Here is a 24443-nt window from a genome sequence, read left to right on the forward strand (position 1 = left end):
AATTTTCATCCCCCCTGTTAGTTTGCTTCTCCATGCCACTGTGTTGCCCTCAAGACTTGGTGCTCTGGTCACCCTCTCTCTTTCCTGTGGGTTCATATAAATAATACCCTATCTGTGGGTATATTTTTTGTGCCCTGTTCCCCATCACCCTGTTTTTCTTTTTCTTTCTTCTCCCTCTCATTTTAGTTTCTTTCTTCTCCCACCTTTTTAGTTTCTACCAGTTGCATCCCTGAGTTGGGTCAGATCCCTGCCAAAGTGTCTGGACCTTGACTCCTGTGCCTCTTGTCCTTTTAAAGCTTACATCCATGACTCCTCTGTGACTTGTCCCTTGGTTTTCGATTTATTTTGCTTAGCATAATTTCCTCCAACTCTTCCCTGGCAGAGATGTTCATCATTGCATTTTAGAGATGATTAGTACTCCTTTGTATATATGTACCACAGTTTTTTAATCCATTTGTCGATGGAAATTTGGCTTGTTTTCAACTCCTTGCAATTGTGAACTGAGCCTTGGAAAACCTTGGAGTGTAAAACCTTGGAATCCTGATATGTTTCTTATTTCTAATGGGAATTTGCCTAGTAGAGGAATTGCTGGATCATGTGGTAGCTCAATTTCCATTTATTTTAGGTATTGTCAGATCTATTTCCATAGTGGCTGCATGTATCTACAGGACCACCAACAGTGGATGAGAGTACCTATCTCACCACACCATCTCCAGCACTTGTTGCTTTCTGATCTTTTGAATTCGACTATCTTTGAGGGTGTTCGGTGATATCTCATAGTTGTTTTAATATGCATTACTCTTATGACTAGTGATCAGAAACATTTTCTCATGTGTTTATAGGCCATTTGGCTTTCTACACTTGAGAAACTTCTGTTCAGTTCTTTTGCCCAATTCCTCAGTGGGCTCATTGTTTTTGTTGTTGTTGTAGGCTTTTGTATATTTTAGTAATGAGGCCTTGTCTGATGTGTTGTTGCTAAAGATGTTTCCTAGTCTGTTGGCACTCTGATTACTCTCATGAAGTCTTTCAATGTGCACAGGTGTGTCATCTTCAGTATATCCCAATTGCCAATTTGTGCCTCCTGTGTTTGTGTACTTCTTGGATTCTGATAGCCTGTGTATTCCCTGTGCAGAGTTCTTAGGTTTGTCCCAATTCCCTCCTTGATGGCCCTAATACTTTGGGTTTTACTTCAAGGTCTGTGATCTAACTTGACTTTATTCTTATGCATAGAGTAAGGTGAAGTTCTCATTTTTCTGCAGGTAGATATCCATTCTGTCTAATACCATTTGTTGAAGAGGACATCTGATTCCCATTTTATACTTTTGGGGCCCTTATCAAATATTAGTTGGCTATATTCTGATGTTTATGTTTTTGGATTTTCTCTTCTTTTCCATTGGTCTGAGTTTCTGTCATTATACCAACACCACACTGCTTTGACCATTGTGGTTGTATAGTAAGTGTTCAAGTCAGGTAAAGCAAGCTCTTCTACTTTGTCATTCTTGAGGTGTTCTCTGATAATTCTGGGATTATGCTAACTCTCCATATGGTGATTCTCCATATGAAGTTTGTAGTCAGTTTTTCCAATTACTTTTAAAAAGATGTTGGTATTTGTATCTGGATAGTGTTAAATTTATAGCACCTTGGGAAAGATTGACATCTTTTCTTTATTGAGTCTTCTAATCCACAAGTATGGGGTATTCTATTTGTGGAGGTCACTCTTGGTTTTTTGTAATAGTGTTTTGTGGTTCTCCTTGAACAAATCTTTTGCTTTTTTGGTTAGGTAAATTTTTAGATATTTCAATTTGTGCTTGGCTATTGTGAATGTACTACCTTTTGGGTCTCCTCTTCCATGATCTTGTCTGGTATATATACAATCCAATAGACTTCTGTTTCTTGATCTTGTATCCTACCACTCTGCTAAATTTCCTGTCACTCCCATCACTCCTATTGTAGAGCTTTTAGGATTTTCAATGTATAAATCATATCACCTGAAAATAATGATAGTTTCACCTCTTTTTTTCCCGAATGAATTCCTTTAATATCTTTCCTTTGCCTTCTGTTGTTAGCTATGATTGCAGTACAATGTTGCATAAAAGAGGGGATACGGGTCATATTATCTGGTCACCTGTTTGAGGGGTAATGTTTTCATCTTTTCTCCATTCACTACATTGCCTGTTGGTTTTTTCATATATGGATTGTATTAAATTGATGGATTTTCCTTCCATTACTATTGTATTAGTCTGGTTAGGTTAAAGAACCAAATTCACAGATACTCATTTGTATAAGAAAGAGCTTTATATACAAGAGCAATTAAATATTGAGAAAACATTCCAGCCCAGTCTAAGTCCATAGCTCTGTTAGTCCATATGCCTGATACCAATCTATAAATTCCGCTTTAGGGCTACAAACACATGCAATGACGCCAAATGCAGGATGATCACAGGTCAGTGGATAGAAAATCTTGTGGATCCAGTGATATAATTATCCCAACACTGGCAGTGATCTCCACATGGTTCCTCTAGTTCAGGGCTCTAGCCTAGTTCCATTTGTCTCGTGAGCTGTAATGTCTCCAGGGAGTCAGCCTGTGTCTTGCCTCCTTAGAGTTTCCAAATGAGGTCATAAATCTGCGTGCGACCTGATTAACAGGATAAACTCCACCACTTCATTCTTAATAATCTCAAATAAACAACAGATTATATAACTACCACACCTACCTTCATGAGTGTCTTAAACAGGGATAGGTGCTGGATGTTGTTGAGTGCTTTTTCTGCATCTATCAATATTACCATGTGACTCTTATCCTCTTTTTTTTAATCAATGTGGTGAATATGTTGATGGATTTTCATATATTGAACCATACTTGCATCCCTGCAATGAATCCCACCTGATCAGGATAAATTATTCATTCTATATACTTGTGTATTCTATTGGCCCTTATTTGTTAGGGATTATTGCATTGGTGTTCATTAGCGATATCGGTGTGTAGTTTTCAGTTCGTGTGGGATCCTTGCCCACTTTAAATATCAGTGTTATACTAGCTGCATAGAAAGAGTTTGGGAGTTTGTTATTCCTTTCTATGCTCAGGAAGAGTTTGTGTAGTATTGGTGTCAGTTCTTTACTGAATGCTTGATAAAATTCTTCTGTGAAGCTCTCTGGCTCAGGGGATATTTTAGTTGGTAGTCCCTTGATAAACTTATCTAGTTCTACTATTGTTATGGGTCTGTGAAGGCTCTTGATGTCCATCTAGGATAATCTAGGTTGGGATTATTTTTCCAGCTATCAGTCCATATCTTCCAACTTGTTAAAGTCATGAGAATACAGGCCTTTGTAGTACTGTGTAATTAACCTTTTAATTTAATTAAGGTACATTGTAATTTCCCCTGTTTCATTACTCATCCTGGATATTTAACATTGTTTCTTCCTGTCATGGTTAGATTTGCCAGCAGTCTTGATTCTGTTAATCCTTTCAAAGAACCAGATTTTTGCTTCTTGTGTTTTTGCATTGTTTTCTTGTTTTCCACTTGTTTATCTCTGCCTTGATTTTTATTAGTTATTTGTTCTTGCTATTGATAGTATTGTTCTGATGACCCTGATCTAGACTTTGCTGGATTGCTGAAGAATTTGGGACAAAGTGTCCATCATAAGTCTTTTCATTTTTCATGTGTGTGTTTATTGCTATCAACCTTCCTCTAATAATTGCTTTCGCTGTGTCCCAACAGTTTTGGTATATTGTATTCCCATTCTCATTGGTTTCTAAAAAATTCCTAATTTCAACTCTCATCTGGACTAGTACCCATTCATTTTGCAGTAGGGAGTTATTCATCTTCCAATTATTTGCCATTGCTCTCTTAAGTATTTTTGTTGATTTCCAGTCTTACAGCACAGCGGTCTGAGAGCTAAGTTTGAGTGATCTCAATGTGTTTGATTTTAGTCAGACTCAACTTGTGTCCCAGTGTGTGTTTTATCTTCGAGTATGGCCTTTGTGCACTTGAAAAAAGTATGTGTTTTTGCATTTGAACAAAGGGCTCTAAAAATGTCTATTAGGTCAAGTTGCCTAATTAAAGAATTTAGTTCTATAGCTACCTTGTTAATCTTCTTTCCTTGTGATCTCTCTGTCTCAGAAAATTGTGTGTTAAAGTCACCTACTACGATTGTTGAGCTTATGGTTTCTTTTTTTCAACTTTTGGAGCATTTGATTGATGAATTCCGCAGGTCTCTAGGAGGGAGTACTATACTCACTTGTTCTTAGTCTACTGTTCCCTTCAGCATTATATGGTGCCCTCCTTATCTCTTGTTCTTGCTTGCACCTTGAGATGTTTTGTCAGAGATCAGGATTGCAACCCCTGATTTACTTGAATTGCCATTTGCTTGGTATATTTTTTGCCAGCATATAATTCTTAGTCTATTTATGTCTGTGAGCTTGAGATGTGTCTCTTGTAGACAACAGTTTGAAGCATTGTGTTTTCTACACCAGTCTGCTAATCTCTGTCTTTTAATGGGTGAGTTCAGTCCTTTGACATTCAGAGTTATTACATCCATCTGTGGATTCTGTGATGTTATCTCATACCTTTTGTGTTGGCTATTTGCCTACGTTCTTTATCATGGTATTTTGTGTGTGTGGATGGGATGAGGAAGTATCAATTCTTGTTAACTTTTCAACATTGAGTTAATGTTGTCTTGGGGGGCTGTTTTCAATGTGTTGACCTCTGGGTGGCATTGCTGTATGTGACAGTCTCCCATTTGTGCTCAATGCATGTTGTTCTTTTGACCACAATGGTAAAAATATTTGTAGAGATGGGTTTCTTTTAATGTATTCTTTGAAATTTTCCTTGTCTGGAAAGACTCGTACTTATATACCTTCCTAGATAGTTTGGCAGGGTAAGAGATTCTTAGGTTGGCATTGTCCTCTTACAACTTTTGTGAAGGTGTCACTACAATTTCTCCTCTTCTTCATGGTGGTTGCTGATAGGTCCAACCAGTATTCTGTTATCTGAATATGATTTTCTTCTTTTCCTCAGAGTTACAGCGTCCAGTCCTTATGTCCACCCAAAGAAGGGGCCCCTAGCACCTTTCTTCTGTCAGTCTACATTCAAGACTCATGCTTCTTGGAGCTTCCAAGCCTATTCTGAGCCCTGGAGTATGGCCTTTGCACCAACACTCCAGCCTTTCTCCGTGTCAAGTGTGTCTGCATAGACTTTTGCCATGCTTGATGAATGCAACAATGAGTTAGGCAGCATTGGAGAGTATCTATGATGGGGGAGCATGGAGACTCACACCCAATGACATTTCAATTGTAGGTTGGACTCTCCAGTGGGGACCTTCTATCTTTGCTAAATACCTCCATTATGTTTGTTACACCTTTCCATAAGGATCCCTAGTAATGTCATGCATTACACTGTAGGCTGCTAACCACACAGTCAAGAGTTCGAACTCATTAGCTACTCCTAATGAGAACAATGAGGTTTTCAGTTCCTGGAAAAATTTACATCTTCAGAAACCCACAGGTGCAGTACTGACCAATAGGCTCACTGTGTGCCAGAATGGACTTGATGGCAGTGAGTTTGGTTAGAGGTTTTCACCTTAACATTACACTCTTTAGACTCAACCTTCAATTATGTCACCATTGCTGAGTAACTTGGCTCAGCTGCCCAGGAGAGGTTCAAGGAGGGGCATTGGGTTTCACCAAGTGTCACCACATTCTAGGAAGTGTAATCCTTCTGAGGAAATCTCTGGGTGATTTGTCATTGTGGGTAGCCCCTTGAATTTTTGTGATCTGTTCTTCTGTTTTTCAGGATAGGAAAGTCTGGTTTGATAAACCTATGGAAACAACAAGTAGAATAAAAGTTCCTGGGGGTATTGTTGGGAGTGAAGGTCAAAAGGAGCTTGTATCAAGGAGTTTAAGAAGGAAGAAAATGTTTGGAAACTGATTTGTGGTAGCAATTGTACAATACTGCTTAATGTGGTTGAAATATAGAATGATATAATAACTATATTACCTCCCAATAAAGTGGGTTTTTTTGGGAAAAAGAAGAGTCTAGGCCCTCAAAGTTCAGACTCAGGGGGTCTCCTCCTTCAGAAAGCCTTCCATGATTTAAACCTGTCCAAATAAAACTCATGACTGAAGTTACCATGCCTTGGGTTGCTCAGGACCCGCCACTGGGTTTAGGGTTATATATATATTAACATGTTTCAGTATCACCCTTTTATGTTGTTCTTTTATTTAAAAAAATTAAGGTGCAGAGGCAAAGTAACATACCCAAACTCTGCTTTTAAATAATTACCCAAGGATTCCAACCCAAATATCCATGACTCCAAAGGCCATCTTTGTCCTTGTCCCACACTCACCATATCATTCCTCAATGCAGCTGCTGCCATCTGCATTTATAAACAGCTTTTGGTGAAAACCTTTCTAGGATTGTTCTGTCTTCTTCATGAGGTTGGGGGCAGGGGTGGAGGCTATATGGATTCAAATCCTTCCGTTGGTATCTGTAAAAGCAGGATGCTTGTCAGACTAGCACTGTGAAGGTAGATGTGCCACTTCCACATAACAGGGAACAGGTGGGCTGCCCCAGTCCAGCTTGGAGGTCCCGTAGGGCAGAACATGCATCCTCTGTCAGACTGGATGTTCTAACCTGCCAAGCCCTGCTTCCCTCTGCTCTCTATCTTACATCTTGCTTTGATGAAGAGGTAGCTGGCTCCTATCACTGGCCCCTTCTCCTATGGCATAAGGCCATGGCTCTGTCTCTTCTGTGGATGCCCCTCCTTTGGCTGCTTCTGTTCCAGTCAATGGGCACAGCCATTATCATACTACTACATGCCTCACTCACAGCTGAGCAGAAGGAATCTGCATGTCACATGGGCTGGGCCGGGAGGGGCAGAAGGGCAGTGTCAGTCAGGACTTCCTGTGCCCACACCATGGGCCAGGGTCAGAGAGTAAAGACAACTTGGGCCAGGCTAGGGTAGAAGATGGAGAGGGCTTGCACAGGGTTAGGAACTGAGAGTGGAGTCATTTGTCTGTCCCCATCTCTCCCTCAAGAGAATCTTTGCCACCCTGCCTGCAGGGCTGTGAATCCCTGTTTCAAATCCCATCTAACTTACACACTGAGTGGTCTTGGCTAAGTGTATCTCTTTTCATTCCCTAAATCTGATGCCCAGCCTTGACATTTCCCCTACTTCTGTGTGATATTGGAGCTTCCTATCTGTACAATGGGAATGACTAACCTCCCCCCACCCCCACCAGCTCTCAGCTCAAAGGCCGTGCATGAGAATGGTAGGAGGTCTTCATGAGCAGTGAGGGGTCTGCATTATCAGAGGATGCACATGGCAGGGTTGGGGTGGCATTTTATGAAGTTGGTTGTAGCTGGGGAAGGAGGCCAGGACCATGTCTAGGGCTGTGTGGCATCTTTCTTCCTGGGTTATCTTTAGCTGGGGAGTTATTTGGATTCATATTATGCCTCAGGTATCCATGAACACATAAAATGTTTGTAACTAGTGATCCACAGCCCCAGTATTAGAATTGGTGAAAGACATACAAGTGCCATTACACAGAGATACCCATTCCATGTAGTTGCCTAGAGTAGAGACCAGGAGCAGCCAGGATAGCCAACCCTGTTGGTCAGAGGATGACTAAGCCACAGCAGTACACTCTATTGGCTCCTCAGAAGCTGGTGGAAAGAGCATCTTAAATTGCTCCTGTTGACCTGAGAGGTCTTCAACAAATTGTCAGGCACAATATATAGTGAAGGAAAAAGATGCTCTGTGAAGGAAAGGTGGGGGTAGGCTGGAGAGCCATTTGAAAGGCAGTATAAGGAAGAGCAACCCTGATTTCCCTTCGGGCTCTATTTGTGCATATTTATGATGATGGATGGTTTGCCTGTCTCGTTATCCACAGGAAATGACAGAAGCATAAAGACTGAACTTGATATTTTATAAACTACAGCTCAGAGTGAGTTGAATTCTGACCACTGACAACCTGTGGGACAGAGCAGGTTGACTTCAGAGGACTTTCATGTCTGTCAAACTTTATGGGAAAAGATTGTCACTTCTTTCTCTCAGGGAGCGGCCTGTGTGCTCTAGTCATAGCCAGGCAATATCCCAATGTGTGTAACACAACAGCGTTGTTTAAGCTATTTTAAAGAGCACATCTTTTATAAAATAAAGAGCAGTGAGAGGGAGAAAGGATCAATAGTTTAAAAGTTTCTGAACATTGCCACTGACTTACATTGGGACTTGGGTCTATCACTCCTTGGGTCTTAGTTTCTCCCTCAGTAAAATGGATATATGAATTTTGGGGGACTTGCGGATAGTTCATTTCCTTCCAACCCTGGCCATCTTCCAGCAGGGAATGAATAGTCTTAGATAGGAGTGAGAGGGGAACTAGCTTTGTGCTTCAATACATTCCCCCTCCATTTTGGCTGTACCTCCCCTCCCAGACCATGAAGGAAGAGTTAAGCCTGTCTCATCACTGTTGACTAACCATTCCAAACCTCTGTGGGTATTGGTTGCCTTTGTGGAAAAGGCAGGTGTCTTTGCAGGGTTCTTAATTCTTAAGAGAAGCAAATACAGAACATTTATTATATGTATGTATTATACGTGTATGTATATAGATGCATGTATGAGGACCCCGTTCAACTCACTTTTCATGGAACAGTTAATATACTGGAAGTCCCTTTACTGTCAGGTCCAAGGTTAAGGAAGCAGACGGCCTGATGGCCTTGGGCAAGGTAGCAGAATCTGCCACAGGTAGCAAACAGAAGGGTGGGTCAGCAACTGTCAGTTGCTAAGGAATTTATGGAAGTAAGCTAAGATGGAATATTGAACTCAAGCAATGAAAGGCTACCGGATCCACCAGCCTATAGCTCAAGCGATATATGTATTAGTATTGTTGCAAAACAGGTCTCAAATGAAGAATCATCAAGCTCTAGAGGAGGTCATTGGGGTCCAAACAAAAACACACTTACAGCCACTGAGTGATGCCAGATAAACATCAGATACACAGGTCAACACAGATCCTGGAAGCCTGGTAAAGGTGGGAGGGATGGTGACATAGCTGGCTTGCTACAAGAGGATGGGACTAGGGACATCTGTTGTGCTGCAGATGGTCCAGGTAATTGTCAGGTCAGAAATGCCAGATGATGAGGTGGAACACTGAATCACAGGCACACACCTGAGCATTCATGGGTCCCACTGGAAGAGGGTGACTGGTGATCCCCAAAATATGACTGATTTCTAATTCATAGAAAGTAGGCACCCTGCTTAATCTGATGCGGGTTTGGGGGAAAGTTCTTTTTTGACCTAATTCAGTTGAAGGATTGTGAGACAGAGACATCACCCTGGATTGTCTGAGTGTTTTGGAAACTCCATGAGAAGTGTCCTTAGAAGAGAAGCAGAGGGAGCATTGAAGAAGACAAGCGACAAGAAAACACTGGTATGTGGAGGAGAAATCAATGTTTAACGGAGGCAGCAGTTACAGTGATACGGGCATAAGTCAAAAAAAGCCAAGGAAGCCATGAAAGTTGGAGGGGCCAAAAGTGGGTTCTCTGCAGAGGTAGCAGTTGTATGGACTTCTTGTCTGCAGGCTGCATTCCATTAGCCACCAAAATCGTGAAGGAATCCATTGTTTAAGTTTCATTCATTACAGCAACAACTGGGCACAAACCAGCTCACCCACATTCCGCAAGCACAAACAGGCAGCATGCTGGGTGGGTACTGGGGGCCTTCAGGTGTTGCATAAGTGAGACTTGTCCCTCTCCAAGAATTCCAGGCTGGTCCAAGCTGATGAACATTATGACAGGAACCAAGAAGGAAAGGAGCCCAGTCTTACACATGTATGTCCCAGTCCTAACATCACTCGTGAGTCATGTGGGTGTCCTCCAGGGCCTCAAACTCAGTACAGCACAAACAACCTCCTTATTTGGCTCCCCAGCCTCTGCCTCCTCTGGTCCTGGAAGCACCTGGGCACAAATGGGGATCAGTGCCTTTCTTTCTTCTCACACACTATTCTACCCTGGCACCTCAGGCTCTTGAACACCACTGCTTCAGGGCTCTATTAGCCTCATGTATTAGTTCTTAATTCTTGTGTAGCAAGTGATCCCTAAACAACAGGGTTTAAGTGAACAATAACATGTGTTACTTCACCAGTTTCTACAAACCAAGAGTCCTGTCAACACGCTGAAGATGATGGTGCAGGCAGATTATGCAGACATGGTCAACCTGTGGTCTGGGGCCACAGTCATCCCAAGGGTTGACCAGAGCAGGAGAATCTACTTCTGAGCTGACTCAATCACCACATGGTGCCTTCCAGAGAGCCCAAGTTCCTCACCACCGGGGCCTCCCTGTGAAACTGCCTGGATGACAGATGTCCTCTGAAGTGAGTAATCCAAGAGAAAAGATAAAGAGGAAGCCAGAGTGCCTTTGTGACCTCCCATCAGAGGAACACACCATCTCCTGCTAAAGACTGTCAGTCACACATGCTGACCCTGATGCAGTTGGGAAGAAGGTGGCATAAGTTCAGTTTTTCATTTCTTTTGACTGTCAAAGTAGTGAGTAAAAAATGGTGTTGTTCGATACCAGCTCAGTGGCCCACTGGAGAGCAGAGTTGCCTCAGGGTGATTGCTTCCTTATCATCTTTAGGGAGCAGTTGTCAGGCCTTTCTCTCACAGGACTACCAGGTAGACTCCAAGTGGCAAATGAGTACTTCATCATGGCAGTATTAACAGACAGTTGAGTATTTCCTATGGGTCTGTTGTCCTCCCTGATGGCATAGTGGCTACCCATTGGGCTGCTAACCATAGGTCAGCAGTTCGAAACCACAGGTTGCTCCTCACTCCTCAGAAGAAAGATGGGCTTTCTATTCCCATGAAGAGTTATAGTCACAACAATACACAACTGTGGTTCTATCCTGCCCTCCCTCTAGCATCACTAGCAGACCACATTGACCCAATGGTAATGAGCTTGCAGTTTTTTGTGTTTTTAATAAGGTGTCAGCACTTTTTTTATTTTTTAACTCAAAGACTCCTTTAGTCTCTCAACAACCCTATCAGGTAGGTATGTACCATTTTTCAGATAGGGAAACTGGGGCTCAGAAGGAGCAAATAATTTAGCTAAGGTCAAAGCGTTGCAAGAAGCGGAATCTAAATTTGATCTCTTGTCATCTGAGTCTTGTCTGTCCATACAGGCCATAACGCCATTTGAATTTTGAATAATTGATCCCTGTGTCACCTGTGCTTAGGACAGACTTGGCCATTTTGGGGAGAAGGAAAGAGGAAAAAGTGGAAGCAGAAAGTAAAAAAGGCAAGAGAGCAATTTTCCAGAGGAGGCACTGAAGAGCAGATGGATGGGGACACTGCATGAATTCTGAGCCCATGGCTGTATGCTTCTGAGTCTATTCTCAGCTCATGTCCCAGAAGTCTGAGGTGTCTTCAGCCTGTCCATTGCGTGCCTCCCTGTGGCCGAAGAGGAAAACACATTCTGCCTCCCAAGCTTGTCCCTGCAGACTCTTGAAGCACCACTTTTTAATTTCCATGTCTACTTAGTAACTTGTCCTACAAAAGGAATATTTTAATTAACCCCAGGAAATGAAATTAATTTTATTTTTTATGATAATTCATCATTGAGTAGTCTAGTAATGATTATAAAAAAATCCAAGTTACTGCCTTGTAATAGGATAAGTAAACACTTGTATGGGAGACTCTTCATTCTCCAGTGCTTCCACTTATGTAACTTCATAGAACAAAGATGCTGAGCTGCCACAGGTAAACCATGAGAGGCCTTTAAAAGGTGGCAGTGGCATTGGAATATTAGGGAAGGGTAGAGGGTCCTGATGCTGGTAAAGAGTTGAATTGTAGGGAGAGTAGGCAAGGCACTTGGGGTCACAGGTGGAAGAATTCCTAGAGGTCCAGCCTGGCCAATCACCCTAGTCAGGGCATGACTAGTCTGACCTGGCTGCCTGCCATCTCTGTGTCCTCAGACACACTGGTACCTGAGGCAGTAGACATACAATGTTCAAGCACTCACCCAGGCCATTCCTGCTGCCATGGATATTTTTTTTATTTAGACTTTTTAATTGTGGTCCATTAGAGTTACTTTTATGAACCCTACTGTTGGGCCATGGCAGTGATAAACAATGCCTTCATGGAGCAAAAATCCTATGAACTCAAAACAAACTCACAGTCATCGAGTCAATCCTGAAGGACCAGATACCAAGTAGAACAGGATAAAACTGCCCTGGATCTTTTGGATACTGTAACATCATATAGGAGTAGAAAATTTCATCTTTCTTCCAGGACGCACCTGGTGGGTTTAAACTGCCGACCTTGTGGTTAACGATCCAACATGAAATCAACACACCACCAAGGCTTCCAAATTCTAGAAAGGAGAGTCAAATTACAAATGTGGATGGATGGATGGATGAATAAGTGATCTTACAGATGAATAAATAACATCTAAGAGTGATGAGGGCTTTGAAGAAATTTTGTAAGTACGAGAAAGCAAGATTGGCATGCTTTTTAGCGAGGTGTTTTTCAAGGAGATGACACTTGCTCTGGGGGCCCTTGTTCTAAAGGGAGATGGTGCTTAAAAAGCCTGGGGCAGGCTATTGAAGGGCCCCTCTTGTCTCTTAGCCATGCAGCAAGTAGGACTCACTGACCAAATGTCAGAAGCTACACCACTCCTAAGAAATACCACCCCACAGCAAAGGGGAGCCACCTACTCCCAGCTACCTTATCATCTACCCTCAATCCACACTAACCTTCAATCACTACTTAAGAACAACTGGGTCTGTGTGGTAGATTTCAGTGGCCTAAAGGCTTCATACTGTCCCAAAACCACTCACTGTGTGTCAGATAGAACTGTGCTTCATGGTTTTTAAAAAAATTATTATTAGTTGGCTTTTGGTTTGATAAATACCACTGTCATTTTATTTTACAACTTGGGAGAAAACCAATCTCAAAACTGAAAAATTTTTGTAAATAGGTACAACCAAAATCCACACAGGGAGTGGTTGTGTGTGTGTGTGTGTGTGTGTGTGTGTGTCCCAACATGGTGGAGACCTGTACAATAGCTAGCACTTGGATCCTGAGAGAGATACTAATAGAGATACTTCCATCCAGCCATCTGTCAGCTCCCCATGACTGAGTTTCCAGAAGGAAATTGCCAGTCTATCTTCTGGGCATCTCTGGGTAGACTCAAACCCCAGTCATTCTATGAGCATCCTCCCCTCACTTTCTGCTTTCCCCAAATAGTTTGGTAGGGTAGAGGATGGTAGGGCCTCATTCAGGGCTCAGAGGCTCTCCCTTACTCTGAATTATGGAGGCACAGTCCATCCTTTGAGATGAAGAAACCTCACAGGGACATGCGGATGTTGGCCTCACCTTAGTATTCTCCTCACTCCCTGCGTAGTCAAAGAATTTTTTTTCTTAAAGGTTAGTGTTTTGAACTGAACCGGCTGTGCTTCAGAATAAGGGCCTGGACATCTTCCTCGGGAAAGATAAAAACAGCCAAGAAAACCCATGGTGAATTTCTGCTATATTCCACTAGTGGTCATCATGAGTAAGAATTGTCCTCAAGCTCAGCCCACCCCACTCCTACTACTTCCCAATTTCAAAGCATAGTCAGTTTTGCCAGAACATGGAAATTCAAACATATTCTAATGCCACAGACTTACTGTGGAGTGCTGAACATTACAAAAGGTTTACCTCTCAGAGTAGGAATTGACTTGATATCAATGAGCTTCTTTAGCTTTTATGTAGAAAAGAGGATACCTTACTGAACCTATTTCACAGGAAGCACGCACTCTACATGAACACCCCTCTCCACCTGCCTACAACTTCCCACAGGTCCCTATAGCTCCCCTTCCCTTTCCCTGCAGCTGCAGCCTCAAGCCTCCTCCCTGTTCTCCTCTCAACCCTTTTGATATTTTTTTCTGTCTGTCTTTATTTTATTCCTTTGTTTAGCCCCTACCTCTCTTTTTCTCTCCTCACACACAATGAGGCAAGCATCAGAGGTACGTCGGTTGTCAGAAGCAGGTATGAGCTCACTCACTTCCGTAAGAGGAGCCCTAGTGGCTTAGGAGTTGGGCTGCTGACCACAAGGTCAGCAGTTTTAACTCAATATACCATTCCTCAGGAGAAAAACAGGCCTTTTTACTCATGTAAAGTTAGTTTTGGAAAATCCACAGAGGTATTTCTAAGAGTGCTAAAAAGCAGAAAAGTTAGCTTGAGCACAAAGGTGGGCCTCTCCCAATCCATGCTATTTTCAATCTACTCATATGCATGGGAATGTCGGACATTAGATGGGGAAGATTGAGGAATTGGTGCATTTTAACTGTGGTATTGGAGCAGAAGTACCATGTACTGTTAAAAGGATAGACAGATTTGTCTTGGAAGAATACTTCTGATAAGCAAGGACACCCGGAAGACTTTGTCTTATATACTTTGGACATATTGTCAGAAGAGATCAGTTACTGGAGAATGACATTCTGTTTGTTAAAGTGGAGGGGAAAGGAACAAGGCCCTCACGGTTATGGATTGACTGAAGTGACTGTAACGATGGGCTCAAGCATAGGAACAATTGTGAGGATGCTGCTGCCCAGAGGAGTGTTTCTTTGTTTTGTGCATGGAGTGGCTATGGGTCATTGTTTTGTGCATGGAGTGGCTATGGGTCAGAACCAACTCACAGGCACCTAAGAAGGATAAACGCGATTTTACCATTGACTCTTGGTGCCCCATGCTTCTGGTTAAACAGACATAGGGTATTATTGCATTCAATGAGTACTGATTACCAAGGAGACATGGAGCTAATACTGCATAATGAACAAGAAGAATATGTCTGTAATCCAGGAGGTTCTTTCATCTATCTCTGAGCATGATGTCGATGAGGTGTTGTAATTAAAATCAATGTAAAGATTTTGCTGTTGTTTGTTCTATGTTGTTTGAACCATAGCTACCTCATGTACAACAGAAAGAAACATTGCCCAGTTTGCTGCTTGTGGGAAACAGAACTGGGATGACAGATTGAGAACAAACTCACCATTCATACCTTAAGGAATGTGGAAAGCCACGGCTCCAGTGGAGAAACTTTTAGGTAGGTAGAACAGGGACCAGGTGTCCACTGAGCCAGGTGAGCTTAATTCACCCAATGAGAACAACCAGTACCATTACCCACACCTCCCAATCAGGGCCCTGAAAAAACAGAAACTCTCTCATGCACACTCTCCCAGTGACAACTACACAGTTCAGCGCAGCTGGGTTAAGTTACCGTATAGCTGGGACACAGTACTATCTCTCTGGCTTGTGTTCAGTTCACTGTGATGCCTAAAACTGCTTCTATCCTTTATTTAAAAACAAACAAACAAAAACACTTGTCAAGTACTCCCTCAACACAAAAACACTTTATTCTAACAATTCCACAGTCTGAGATGCTTACTTTCCTGGCATGATCGCTGAAGACAACAGGTGCACAAGCAAATATGGTGAAGAAAGCTAATGGTGCCCAGATATAAAAAGATATCACATCTGAGGTCTTCAAGGCCTGAAGATAAACAAGCAGTCATCTAACTGAGAAACACATGGAAGAAACACACCAACCTGCCCTGACTTGATCACTCACTGAGTACAAAGAGGGTGCATAAGCAAACTGTGGTGAAGAAAGCTGACGGTGCCCAGCTATCAAAATATGTAGAATATGGGGTTCTATAGGCTGGAAGATAAGCAAGTGGCCATCTAACTGAAAACAACAAAGCCCACATAGAAGAAGCACACCAACCTGTGTGAGATCACAAGACGTTGAAGGGATCAGGTGTCAGGCATCAAAGACCCCCGCCCCAAAGAAAAATCATAGTGTTGTGAATGAGGGGAAGTGCAGAATGGAGACCCAGGGCCGATCTATGGGAAATCGGACATCCCTTGCAGAAGGGCCACGGGGAGAAGATGAGCCTATCAGGGTATAGTGTAGCAATGTTGAAACATACAATTTTCCTCTAGTTCTTGAATGCTTCCTCCCCACCACTATCATGATCCCAATTCTACCTTACAAATCTGGCTGAACCCAAGGATGTACATTGGCACAGAGAGGAAATGGAAACACAGGGAATCCAGGACAGATGAACCCCTCAGGACCTGTTGTGAGAGTGGCAATACCAATAGGGTGGAGAGAAGGTGAGGGAGAAAGGGGAACAGATTACAAGGATCTACATATAACCTCGTACCTGCAGAATGGACTGCAGAGAAAGTGGGTGAAGGGAGACGTTGGTCTAACGATGTGACAAAATAATATTAATTTATAAATTCTCAAGGGTTCACAGGGAGGGGGAGTGAGGTGGGAAGGGAAAAATGAGGAGTTGATACGAAGGGCTCAATCAGAAAGTAAATGTTTGAGAATCATGTTGGCATAATATGTACAAATGTGCTTGACACAATGGATGGATGTATGGATTGTGATGAGTTGGAAGAGCCCCCAATAAAATGATTTAAAATTAATTAACTAATTATTTTAAAATCCACTTGTATCACAAACCAGGCTTTGGCATGAATTATTTCTCATGCAAATTATCAACTAGGGTATTTCCCTCCTGGAAAATCTAACATTATGTTGCCGTGAATCGGAGATACAGGTTTGAGAAAACAGTGACTCAGCTGGACTTTAAAAATTCAATCTGGGCAATTTGGAAAGTTTTCCATCTGGACTTTTCTCACTACAGAAGTTGTTGGGACCTGGTTTGGTGAAACACATAATGTATTGCGGTAGCCCCAACCCCGTATCTGTCTTTTCATCTACTCTCATTAATACATGATGTTCTATGTCTGCCTTACTGTATCTGCATCTGCCTTTGCAGGGGCTTATATTGGGACTTTCCTCAGCCCCAATTCCTTGGAGGGGGTGGGAATGCTGTTGCCTGAGTGTTCAGAAAATTTCTCTCCCAAAGCCTTTTTAAATTTTAGTGATCTGTTTTGTGGTCCGGCCAGCAAGATGGCCAGGCATGCATGTGTAAACCCTGTTGGTCTCTAGTTTTCATTGTTGACTCTCTACAGAGTTTTGAGCAGGCAACAAGCCACGATTATCTGCCATTTTGGCTGCTTCAAACATGTGGTGGTGGTGGTGGTGGTGGTGGTGGTGGTGGTGGTGATGGTCCTAATGGGCTACATGCTTGGGCCCCTGGAGTTATTACTTCCCTTACTCCTTCCCTTCATCTTTCTCCTGTTTTTAAAAACAAGCTGTTTAGCATTCTGCCAGTGTGCTGGTGAGGTTTCTTTTGCTACCTGCTGATTTTCTGTTGCTGAGGCCTAGGCCAAAGGCATTTGGAAGCTGAGTCTAAGTGACTGTTAACTTTTGCCTTTCAGTAATACTGTTTTCAGCACTTTAGGGGACAGCTCCTAGTACATTCAGTTGCATTAGTTTCCAGCTTAAGATCCCAATTTCTCTAAAAGCTTCCCTGAGCCTGACCAATCCCTCATCCCCTTCATATATTCGAGAACCTGCTCTTGCTAGCATTCACCTTTGAAGGCTATTGGGAGGCCTCTCCAAACATTTGGAATTTGATGAATTACTGTGACAGTTACTCCCTCTGTAGCCCCAATATGGTCACTCCAGTCAGTGGTCAAAGCTTTTGTCTAGAAAATAGTCATGGCCCAGTTTGCTGGAAAATATTGGGGTCCCCAAACCCTCCCTTTCGCAGGAGCACCTTCTTAAGACCCAGATTTATGTCGCTATAGTGGCATGTGCTGTAACTGCTGTCACTGACCTAGAGTCATCAAGCACTCATGCCTTTCATTTTGTTTTCTATATGGATAATGCTGACCCTAGAGTTTGGTGCTATTTTGTCTTCTATCTAATTAGGGTAGATTTCTACCAGATAGGCTGAAGCACAGAAGCTCCAAAATTAATGAAGAAGCCTGAAGAAGTTACCTTAGGAGAGATGGTTGCTGGTGTTAATGCTACATTTTATAATAGGGAACAGGAGGTGCAACTTCAGGAGTAAGGAAGGAAGGACATCAGGAATTCCTAGGTACTGGCCATACTTGCTAATTCTCCATCAACCACCTCCCAGGTTTCCCAGACCCATGACCTAAGTCTATGTGTGTCAGGAATCAGGCCACTGGACATGGAACTGCCTTAGCCGGTATAGGCCACTGAGGGCTGTGCCACCCTAGCAAGCAAGCTGGCTACCAGGGTGTCCCTTGTCCTGTGGCAGAACCAAGAGGGAGGGTGTATACAGGTCAGTGAGCAGTTGCTCATTGAATACTGGTTTTGCCAGCCAGTGAAACAGTAGGAAATCAGTAGCAGGTCCGAACTTCAGGTGATCAATATGGTAGCAAAGTCAGTGATGTCCTCCTAGACAACGGGCTGCCTGTTCAGTCCTCACCTTATTCCCTATGCCCTAGGCACCATTCACAGGTATAACCATGGAAGCTGTTGCACCCAGACCTGTCAGAAGTGGAGCATAAAGAGAAGCACCTATGAAAGCTGTTGGGGGTGTTTCATCACCACCCTAGCACAGATAAATGTTGCACAGAGAACTATACCTCAGACACTTCACAACCTTTAAGCCAGTGAATGCTTTAACCCCTGCTCCTGTGCTTAAAGTGAACCAACATCCATGACTGTCAGTCCTAAGATTTCTTTTTTTTTAACTTCCTGTGATACTAACCCGTCAACAAGGTCACTGTCATCTCACAACCTTGCCCCCATCTCACCTAAACTGTCCACCTGTTTGTTTCTTCCTGAAGTTCTCAAGTTACCTAGGTCTCTGAACCAAGTGTGCCAGCTTTAGGACCACCAGCTCCTGGACCAGCTCAACTTGATCCATCGTGGATCCTGAATGGAAAACCCCTTCCAACAGAGTAGGAAGGATATGGACTCAAAGCCCCAATTTGACCCCTTTGCTAGCAGGAAGAAGCTAGAAATTTCGTTGCCAGGTACCCCAAAGATTTGGGTCCATACCTCTTCAGGGGGGAAATGTTAGGAGTTAGAACAGGGACCAAGGTGAACTACTTCCCTCCAACTACTTTAATGTTTAATACCTCTCAATGCCTTGGAGTTGCTGTTCACTCAGAGTGACCAAGTAAGAAAGTGGAGAACCACGCCCCTTAAGTTTCTGAGATTGTGACTGTGTTCATGAAGACAAAGCCTGTACAGGTACAGAAATCCTGTCTTACGCCTGTGGAGCAGCTGGTGGTTTCCAATAGCTGACCTTTCAAATTGCATCCCAGCACATAACCAAGTACACCACCACTGAAATGCAGCATTTTTAAGTAACTTGCAAAGTCGCTGTCATCAATTCCAGCTCTTCACTGGGGCATTTTAGGCATATTAGCACTGTCCTTTAGGGGTTCCAGACATAAATTCTTTATTAAAGGCTGTGATACTATCTTTACAAAAGGATCAGCTGGTGTAGAACCATTGGCCTTGCTGTTAGCAGCCCAACAAGTAACTGTTGTTTAATAACTAGAAAAGAAAATAATCACAAGCAAACATATCAGTGAACTTCTTTGCACATTTTAAGTCACTATCCATACACTGATTACTTCAACACCAACAGAAAAATGCTAAAAAAAAACTAATCATAAAGTTTATGGGTTAAGCCCACCAAGAGGAACTTCTAAAATGTCAGTTTTGAAACTCAGAGACAAAATTGACCAAGAATTCAAGAGGGTGACAATGGATGAGGGTGGGCAAAAAAAGAGGAGCCAATACCCAGGGCTCAAGTAGAAAGAACATGTTTTGGAAATGTTGATGGCATATATACAAGTGTGCTTAATGCAATTGAAGATAGAGTGTTCTACGATTTCTAGGAGTCCCACAATAAAACGATTAATAAAAATAAAGAAAATTGGAGTCAGAAGTTCTACTTGGCTATGATGATGAGTCAACAACTAGGCCAACAACTAACAAAACCTTCCCTATAATCTCTTATCCTATTTTGAGAATTCAAGAATTCTGTCCATTACCATTCTCAAAATCTACAGCTAAAATACTCAGAAACAGCATGATGGTGTGATAATGTGTTAGTCTAGGTAGCCTAGAGAAAATATCCCATGGACACACATATGTATTTAAGAAAGAGCAACTGAACATTGAGAAAACATCCCAGTCCAGATTAAGTCCATAAATCCGATGTTAGCCCGTATTTTTCCGATGTCAATCTATCAAGTCCTCTTCAGACTCATGAAACATATTCAATGATGCTGAATGCAGAAGATCACAGGCCAGTGGGTAGAAAGTCCTTGATTCTAGTGTCATTAGAAACATCTCTGTGGCTTCTCTGGCTTCTGAGGTCTGGTTATGTCCATGTGGCTTGTCTTCTGCAATGTCTCCTAGGAAGTAGCAGAGAGATAAAAAGTATCTTCTGCCTCCAAGAAGGAAGTACCAGATTTCCCAGAATTCTCAGGAGAAGGTCATGCCCACACAGAAGTCTCATTGGCTAGCTCCAGACGACGGACCCCTAAACTCTTAATCCTTAAATTGACACCAGATTCGGTGCTACCACAGAAAAGATACATATCACAAAAGAACAGAATATAAAGCCAAGAAATAAATCCATCCACCACAGAGAATTTTTTTTGAGATGAGCAGGAAATAATTTTAATCCGAGAATTGTACATTTTCTTCCCACAATCCTGTTTTGTAATAGGAAATGACATGGGATCCATTTCACTACAGGCAAAATATTATAAAATATTTACAAGAAAATATTAAAAATAACTCAAACAGCTTCAGATGCCAGTTCTGGCAGCTAAAGCTGTCACAGTAGCCCTTCCATCTCTTTCATGAAAGCTTCATATATATCATCCTTAGTTTGTACTGAAACGGGAACAGAAGGGCCGGATTTGGGGGCTGCTTTGGCAAGAGGTGCAGCAGAATCATCCTCTGACTTCCTTTGGGGAACAGCAGAAGCTCCTTTGTTTTCCCGACGGACTCTCAGTGCAGTGGGCACAAATCGAGTAATCTCTGCTTTGGGATTGGTGATCTGTGGCTTGGCACTGATGGTTGCGGTTGCTTTCTTCTCAATGGTGGCTGCACTTGTGTCATCCGCCTTGGGCCGCTGAATCAAGTTGGGAGGGGCACTCAAAACCCCAGGGTTTGGTAAAGGGACCGGTGGGAAAAGCCCAGGTGGGGCAGGTCCAAGTGGAGGCACCAAAGGTGGGCGCATCATGCCAGGACGAGGTGGAGGGATACCAGGAGGTGCAGGGGGAGGCAGCCTTGGTGGAGGACCTCGAGGAGGGGGGCCAGGAGGCAGGCCTGGAGGAGGGCCTGGAGGGGGGCCTGGAGGGCGCCCAGGGGATGGTCCTGGAGGTAAAAGTCGGGGTAAAGGCCCTCGAAGTCTTGGCATCCCAGGTGGTCTCAGGAATGGAGGAGCCCCTGGCGGTGGTCCAGGAGGAAGGCCCGTAGGTGGTCCCGGGGCCTTAACAGTGGAGCAGGCAGTGGTCCAAGAGGTGGAGGTCCTGGCATTGGAGGTGCTTGCATCTGGGAAGGAGGAACAGACTGGGGAGGCACCTGCTGTTGTGAAGAACCAGTAGATGTGCCATCAGAAAGAGATTCCTCTTTATGTTGTTTCTGTGATTGTTTATCTGCTTCAGAATCATCTTCATCGTCATCTTCTGAAAATTCCTCCACTTCTCGTCCCTCCTCAGGAATTTCCTGACCTGCCATCCGAAGCATCAGAGCTTGAAGAGGAGTCAGCTCCTTCAAGTTCTTTTTCTTCCTGGATTTTCCAGGCATATCCGCAAATCGTACACTCAGACCTGACTTCTTTTCTTCATTGTTGTCTCTCTCATTATCATCCCGGTGCACAAATTTATCCCCCTCACTCTCTCCATCAGATCTGTCTGTGTCACTGTCATCAGTGCTGTCATCATGCTTATCTTGGTCCATATCCTCAGGATAGGCATCATCTTCACTGGTGCTAGAAACATCATCATCATGACCTCTCTGAGCAAGTTCAGGACTATATAACATATCTTCATCACGCCTCCTAGGGGGAAGATCTAGAGCAAAGCCCACTTTCCGACCATACATCTGCAAGACTTGAGGAGGAGGGGGCCTGGAGGAGGACCAGGATGTTTTCTGCCTGGGGGCAAACGTGGAACACCATGTCCAAGAAGAGGAAGTATTGAAACTGCCCGGGTTGGAGGTTCATAGGCTGAAGTCTTCTTAAGGATAGAGGGTGGTTGAGCACCAGGAAGTGGGATGTCCTGGATCAAGATGTTGGAAGGAGCATGGGACATATCTGGCAAAGGAATACTCTCAACTTCCACATGTTGAGCATTCTTAACAGCATCAAAATATTGGCTAAGTTGGGCCCTCTTCTGTTCATATTCTACTTCTAGCTTTCTCAATTCTTTGTAAATATCCGGATTCTCCTTTTCATAGAGCCGTAGAATACGTTCAAAGGTTTCACGGAGCTTTTTACGCTTGTCTTTCAACACCTTCTCATTTTGCACTGGATTGAACTCCATTTCATCCAATTTCTCCATGTCCCGGATAATCTGTTTGGGATCCTTCATCTTCAAAACTGCAGCTCGTACCATCATGCGTTATTTTTTGCTCTTTTTCAATTCTCTCTCTCTTTTTTTTTTAACTTTTTTAAACAATTTATTGGGGCTCATACAATTCTTATCACAGTTCATACATATACATTTCAATTCTCTCTTCCGGGGTTCCTTTTGAGCCTGGTCTGTGGGCTTCATAAATTTTCCACTCTTGGTGGATGATGTAGATCTCTGCCCCATGATGACAATCTTTTGTTTTTACTTAAAATGAGAAAACAAAACCCTTCTGCGGGGCTCCGGGTGCTGAGGGAAATGGGCCAAGAGAGTCTCCAAGGTCATCTTGCTTCGTCAGGCCCTTCACTCACTCACCAGAGAGAATTTATGACAAAACATCCACACACATTATATGGGGAAGAGTTGATCCTTTTAAAAGGTGATACTAATTAGGTTTTTGCAGTAATATAAGCAGGAAACTAACTACACTAATCTCTAAAAGTTACATAAAACTTCAACAAGGAAAAAATTAACCCAAAGCAGGAAATGGGCAGGGGACATGAATAGAGTTTACTTAAAAAGGCATTCAGGTGGCAAACATGAAGAATGCTTAGGATTACTGTATTGTATGCAGGTTGTTCATAAACAGAATGAGCAGAGACCAAGTGCAGCATTAAGAGGTTTATTGGGGTCAAACACAGACTCAGCACTGAGGGACTCACACCAGACTGTTGAGTACTGATACTGACCCTTAGTTTCAAAATGGGACAAGCTTTTGTAAACAAAACACACGGATATATCTTTTTTTTTAAAGACAAACTTTGCATTATCTTTAGTTTGCATTTTTTTCCAAAAAATTGCTTGAACTAGCATGTGATTTTTTTCAAAAAGTTACAGTGTACAAAAGTGGAAGATTTTGCAAAAAGGCTAATATTTGCACAAGTTTGGGCACATCCTTATTTCAGACCCAGATTTCTTTAAGATGTAAGATGTAGACCAATACATGACGGCAGAATTTTAAAAAGCAAAAACCAACAATGTTAGAATGGTGTGGGTAGGTTGAATGCTTTTTTTTCACGGTTCATAGAACTTTAAACCACTACAATCACGATGGAAAATGGAATAGAGAGAGGTGGGGTACTGTTGCTTCGGAAAAAATATTATCTAATTTTTTGTTGGGTTCAGCATACTGACTGTTAAAATTGACATTAGAATCAGGTTTTCTCTATGGTGGGGTGTCTGGGTAGGTGGCTAATGTGGAAACCCTGAATTTACATTCCTTATTTTACAGCTCACTTGTGCAACATCATATTCTAGGCATCTGTAATGTACATTCTGTCTATAGGTACAAAAATAGAATATAGGAATTTGAGAGTCTGTTACAGCGGATGACTGAAGCACATGAGTGGGCACTCAAAAAAGTGGTGAAAATTGGCTGACTCAGAGGAGAAACTGCTTCCAAATTCTCGGTCTCCAGCCTCAAGGGTAAGCAGACTGTGTTTTCTACAACCAGTGTTTAGGGACAGTAGAAAACAAAAGTTTGGTCAGAGCAAGTGAACAATTTTGAGGAAATACATTGGTGGAACATCCTGTGATCAGGGCTCTTGCTGGTTTAGGGGAATTTCCTACATTTGTTACAGCCAGGAAGCAAACTTCTTAAATATAATATAAAATAGGAGGACTCGCCCTACCCAATTTTAATGCCTACTACACAGCTACAGTGGTCAAAACAGCATGGTACTGGCACAAGGATAGACACTCAGACCAGTGGAAAAGAATAGAAAGCCCAGGAGTAAAATCATCAGCATATAGACAACTGATCTTCGACAAGGGTCCCAAAAACGTCAAGTGGGAAGCACATGCCCTCTTTAATAAGTGGTGCTGGAAACAATGGATATCCACATGTAGAAAGATGAAACAAGACGTTTACCTCACCCCATGCACAAGAATACACTAAAGGTGGAT

The 24443-nt window shown here is 42.7% G+C and overlaps 1 pseudogene; it reads right to left on the reverse strand.

Annotated features, from left to right (window-relative positions):
• Nucleotides 1–20630: 20630 nt before the first annotated feature.
• Nucleotides 20631–22529, reverse strand: LOC142435542 (WW domain-binding protein 11 pseudogene; annotated as a pseudogene).
• Nucleotides 22530–24443: the final 1914 nt, after the last annotated feature.

This window comes from Tenrec ecaudatus, chromosome Y (assembly GCF_050624435.1).
Source record: "Tenrec ecaudatus isolate mTenEca1 chromosome Y, mTenEca1.hap1, whole genome shotgun sequence".
Taxonomy (NCBI): domain Eukaryota; kingdom Metazoa; phylum Chordata; class Mammalia; order Afrosoricida; family Tenrecidae; genus Tenrec; species Tenrec ecaudatus.